Raw genomic sequence first — 6,133 nt, forward strand, 5'->3', positions numbered from 1 at the left:
TGGAAGACAGAGGGACAGAATGATACTCCCTTCCCTCTGATCTTGCTGTGATTATGTAGCATAAATCTCCCTTTATAATCTTATCACTGGGCAATTCAGTTATTTTAAATGTGAGCCTTCTTGCACACTAATCAGTTCATCTTCAGGTTTTTAAAAGCACTATTTCATAATTCTGCACATCCCAATTGCTTCTGAGTGTCCAGCCCAGCTCTGCCTTCACTTATCCCCATCTCCTTCCTTTCTGACAAGGCAGGCTCTTTCTCTCGCTCACAGCCTTCGCATTCCTTCCAAGTTGATGCACATAGTCATTTGTAATCAAGGCTGTAAATTGTATTTAAAGCTGTACCGCACTATCCATGGATATTTGAATCATAAATGAGAGTATTGTCCTGCCTGTACTCTCACTTATTCTTTCAGCTGTAATAGATCCTTTCATTTGTGCTCAATTAGCTTTTCCACTCCTGCATTCAGATGCTGAAAGTTTCCACTCTTTTCTTCAGGTCTTGAATGCTGATGGTGTGGCCACGTTCGCCTCTACCCCATAATTTGCTTAGCTCTTTTGTGCCACAGATTTCACTGAATATGGTTTGTTTGTTTTGACAAGTCCAAACACCATGACTATATTGTGCTGTAATACAAAAATGTTCCCTTTAATCATTGCTGAGGTGCAACGGCTCCGGGATGGACCTCTTTGGTGCCTGGGCTTTTATGTCTCCAGGTTGAACATAACCAGAATTTTGGGTCATCGAGTTTGTTTTATTCTGATAGAGCAGCGAGCCAAGTCACAGCAATCATGTGTCACGGCGAGTCATTTTTAGACAAGCACGTACTCTGTGCAAGTACACAGAGTCCTCTTCCTTTTGCTGCAGTGCACTTACGCTGAGATGGATAATCCAGCCTGCTGCCGTTCCTGGCCCCTTTCACTCTGCCCTACTGGTCTGGGGCAGTAAAACCTTGGCAGTGCTGCTGGCTGCTCCTTGTTAGGTGTTACAGCTCCCCTGGGAATTCAGCCTGGTGCAGAATCTGTGGCTCCTAATGCTTGTAATGATCTGTCCCGCTGCCAGCACAGCTCTTTATGTTCACTGACATCTCCAAAGGTGGAATTAGAGAGTCTTCTTGTGAGCGAGTGTTTCCTTTTCCCTTCACATTTCCACCCCTGGGTTTTGTTTGGTTTTTTCTGTCCTTGTTTTCTGAGAAGAAAACAAGCGAAACTCAGTGAAAATTAGCCAGCTTCGCTTCCTCGCTTTGTACTACAGATGTGCACGTACCTTTCCGGTGTGATCAGACAAGTCTTGGTTCTCCTCTTGTTCCATAAATACGGACCGATTTTAGTTTTTCTTTCAATTGATGTTCATTTTGGTTTTGAAAGTGTTTTTCTGTAGGGGAATTCTCTTTCCCTTTGAGCAAAGCTGGCATATTTAAATAGATGGTTCGTTTCTGAACTCATCTCTGGGATAATGTTGTGGGAGGGTAATTGACGTGTACTTGAAACTAACATCTCAGAGATTATTTTGTGATCATCTTCCAAGGGGAAGACAGCCATGACCTTTCTTTCCAGGACTGTCCATGGATGGAGGGAGAATGTATTTGGATAAAGTTTGTCCTTAATACTTGCGAAGGTTTCTAGTAGGTTTAAACTGAATACAACAGGAGCTAGTCTCTAGTTCATTTCTCTTGCTATAGACAGACATCCCTGAGTTTCCTTAGATTTCACCCTGAAGTTTTCCTATCATGGGATACGCTAGAATCAAAAAATAAAATAAAAATATCTGTATCTCTGAAATACTAAAATGAAGAGAGTTTCACTTTGAGTGTAAGTGCACAAAAATCCAGGGAGGAAATGGGGCAAAGACAGTGGAGATGTTAAGGTACTAATCTGGGGTGTGGATCTGAAAGCAAGCCAGGAAAATACACCAGCTAATAAGACCTTTGTTGACCTGCATTTGGTGGGGAGGATTTAGAGCAAGAACTCTGTCCCTAAATCTCACCAGTAAGAGATGACAAATCTAAGCAATAAAGTATCATGCTTGGGGCTCTACATCGGGGCACACAGAGCTTGTTGGACAAAACTTTCTGGAACAGTCAACTCTTAACTCCTTCGTGAACACCAAATGTAACTAGATTGTCTTTTCAGATTTAGAGATATCCAAAGTATAAGCCATTTTTTTCTTTGTTTCTTTGATTCTTTGCTTCTTTGCTTCTTTCTTTCTTTTCCTCCAGTTAGAATGAACTAGAAAACTCCCCCAGTCCTCATTTATTTGACACTTTTCATTCGACAGCTCTGAAATGTTTGATTTTTGTGAATCCACAATCTTTATAGATCCCAAAGAGACCTATATAACTAACAAAAACATGGTATAGCTATTCTAAGCCTTTATATATGTATGTATAAAAATCTCAGTCACCATTCTTTCCTGTAGGCACCTTTCTCATTGTGGGACCCTACTCATCTATACAGAAAACCCAATTTGAAATCCTATCATTTCCTCCTGAATGGAGGGTCAGTCTGTGCCTCCGCTGATACGGATTTTCCACATATACTGACCTTGTGCAGTGTTTCTACTTAGTGAATTAAAATCAGTGGAGAGAGCCAGCCATGTACAAGTCTCAATGGCCTCATTTTATTATACACACTTTAAGGATAGACTGTTAAGGAGGAACATTGCTTGGATGATGGTGAATAGCGAGTCAGGCAGACAAAGCACAATGGAATTGCTTGGTTTGTAACCTGATCTGCAGATTTCCATAGCTGCAGTCCTGTGCTATCCTCCTTCGTACATCTGTACCCTGCACATGCGATTATATCTCATCTACAGAATTACTGCCATTTTAATGCCATCACATACTGCAGTCATAGCATCTAATATTGCTATCAATATCCTATTTTTCTTTGGGTTTATTTTGGGTTTAGAGTTGCAGGCTCCTGACAGCAGGGAATGACTCCTCCTTCTTAGTCCAGAATCCTTTACCATGACAGACATATGCCAACATTGTAATCATTGATGACATCCTATACACTCCAGCAAGGTAGCTTGCTCTGAACACAGTTTTGGATTTCTACATGATACAAATCATGCAGAAATCATGTTTTCAGGAAGGCTGTTAGGAACAGCCATAGTTTGAGGAAGGGTCAAAAGTGGGAGGAAAAACAAAGTGAGCCATTCCTGACTGCTTCTGTGCTGTTTGAAAGCTTGCTTGTGCCTTTTCCTTTTGGCATATGTCCTTTGGGCATTTTCCTAACTGGAATTGCCTGGAAGCAAAGCAGAAGTTGTTGGGATATAAAAATGCCCCTATTTTGCATTTTTGTATTAAACCTGCCAGTATGCTGCAAATGCTAGCTGTCCATTACCCCCATGCACAGAGGTGCTTCTCACTGACCAGGATGCTCCAGGAGGTCTTGAACCAGAGATGTTAAGAATGAATTTTCTTCTCCGAGATGAAATGAGACTCTTACTATTATTTTATCATAGTGTTTTGGTATTTAATATACAAGGATTTGACAAAGTGCTACTGTATAATCTTCTAAGACTACCCATTTTGCCCCATAAAATTATTATATCCAGTCTTAAAATGTTAAATGTGTCACTATTAGGGTAGAGTATCATAAAATTCAGTTTATAATACTGAAACTCAAAAATGACACAATGCTATCAATTACATTCCTCAGTAATATTCAACTTCCTTCATTTTTCTTTAATTTTGCATTTTAGTGTAACAAATTGAGATTAAAGCCGCAGCCTCCAGTTCAAGGTCTCTTGGCTGCGAATGGCAGTAAAGTTGCAAGTAAAGTGGTAAGAAAACAAATCACACTGTAATCTAATATTTAATAATGTTTCAGACAGATTACGGAGATTTAAGACCCTGTGTTGTAATCAGCATTGGATCAGGGCAGATACACTAGTTACTGCAGAGGGAAATTTTCATCTCCTTAAAAATGCGGATTATCAGTGGAAGACTGGAAAGACACTGAAATCTCAGTGTAAAACTGAGATTTCTTTCTGGTAGGATTTTTTAGATCCCCATTGTGCTCCCTGGACACAGAAATCTGTGTTCCATTGTTTGCTTTTAACTGGAGAAATTGTATATTCCCCATTCCCTTGCATTCCCTGTCACCTCTCCAGTTGGGGCTGGCATTGCACATCTTTCATCTGGACTTCTACATTGCTGGAACAAATGCAGGGAAAACTTCCCTAAAAATGGAAAAAAAAACCCCAAACAAACCCCCAAAATGGTCAGTAAATGCTTAGATGCGTTTCTACTTATTTTCTATTTTTTAAACATGTATCTTTATCCCGTATTTTATTTTTTTAACACCAGAATGTATCAAAATTGTATTTTTATTCAGCTAGTAAAGGACTGAACCTCCTTTTGAAAATTTGTTCAACTGACAATGAGCTGATGGCCAAGTTGCACAATAACGCAAGGAGAAAAAGTTACACTTGAGTTAGCGGGGCTTTCTTTGCACGTAATGTACATATCAATTACTTAGTGATGCATTATACGGTGTAATCTAATTCAGCATGTCAAACTTTTCAACCCAATTTATAAATTCAGCTGCATCAGCCTCTGCATCATTTACACCAAGTAATTTTTAGCTTCCCTAGAAATCAGCTCCTACAGAAAAAAATGGCTAGATTTATTGTATGTGTTATACTCTGGGACCTAGTTTTCTCAGTGAGCAAAATGAATGCAGTGAGTTTCACACAGTAGAACTAGATAGTGTATTTTGTATGCTGAGCCTTTTTCTTTCTTTTCTCTCTCTCTTTCTTTCTCTCCCTCTTTTTTCCCCCCTCCAATAGCGCTATCCAGTGTTGAATATGTCAGTGCGCCTTGAATGTGCAGTCACATTCTGAGGTATGTCTTTGAACTCTTCAATGGTGCTTTGCATTTCTTTGAGACCTTTTATGGGAAGGAAATAGAGAATTGTGGACTAAAATGCTGTGCGGTTGTCTCATTATTTCTCTTCCATTAAAAAAAAGGGCGTTAGTTTTTGTTAGACAGGGACACCTCCGTTATAGAGTATATTCAGCATCTACTGTGCATGGCTCCATACTGCTACTCACAGACAGCATGGGGTAGGGTGAACCAATTTAGAAGGCCAAGACAATAGTTCTGTATCTGTTCTGAACAAAGAAATTATCATCTCCAGCTAGCAATAATTTTGACAAAAGGATAAATTGATTTTCAACATACATCTCATTCCTGGCTACTTTCTGAATTTTATTTTTTAAAACAGAAAAAAAGCCCAAACCCAGAACCTAGAGAAAGATGAAGACTAATAGCAAGTAATCAGAGGATAATAAAGTGTGACCAGAAAAATTAGAAGCTCCCCTGCAGCTCTAATTAAGCTAGTAGGAAGCATATCTGTGGAAGGATGGCAGAATGGGATCTGTAAATGCGTTCTCCAATGTAGAGCAGGATTCTGACACCCTTCCTCAGGGAAACTAAGAGTTTGGTACCTAAATAGTTATAAGCTGCAGGCATTTGAGTGTGAGGTCATAGTATAACATTTGGCATGTTGCAGCTGGAGAAGCTTGTGCCACAACACTTAATACGCAGTGCTTATGCTGCAGTCAACTGCCTCCATATTGCAGAGATGTGAAGTGTGTGCATCACCAGCCAGAGACATATAAATTAAAGGTATTTAAGGACAAATTTCACAAAGGATTGTTCTGGCACATAAAGAGGGAAGCCAATCATAGTTTTGTACAGAGGAGTACTCATAGAGGTTGTGCTAATATATTTTATGAGGTTTCTTTGATTCTTTTAATTATATTTGCAGTTTAACACATTTGATCTCTACATGTGCTAGGCATGAAGAGGAAGGAGGACGGTGAGATAATTTTCCTAGGACTGAGGCAAATTTTTTCCTCATAGTTGTGGATATATCCTTTGCTCAGTGACCGTGTTTATCTTTTAAGTGGTGGGGAGCGTGGGCTTACCATCTCAATCAATTCTGCACTCTAACACCCATAAAGTGTAATGCATTAAGTTTAATTTATAAAACCTATTCTGCACATGCCCCTTTGACAGAGACGTTCCACAAGCAGATATCTTTTTACACTGGACTTGGGGCACAGCTTCTGACAGAGATTAGTGTATAACCTGAAGTAAAAGTATTGGTGTAAAATGC

General features: G+C 39.6%; 1 protein-coding gene across 1 annotated transcript in view; it reads left to right on the plus strand.

Annotated features, from left to right (window-relative positions):
• The window catches only part of ZNF516 (zinc finger protein 516), a 128,627-nt gene that overhangs the window by 111,050 nt on the left and 11,444 nt on the right, over nt 1–6,133 (plus strand). The gene's annotated exons all lie outside the window — the stretch shown is intronic.

Source organism: Lathamus discolor, chromosome 2, assembly GCF_037157495.1.
Source record: "Lathamus discolor isolate bLatDis1 chromosome 2, bLatDis1.hap1, whole genome shotgun sequence".
Classification (NCBI taxonomy): domain Eukaryota; kingdom Metazoa; phylum Chordata; class Aves; order Psittaciformes; family Psittacidae; genus Lathamus; species Lathamus discolor.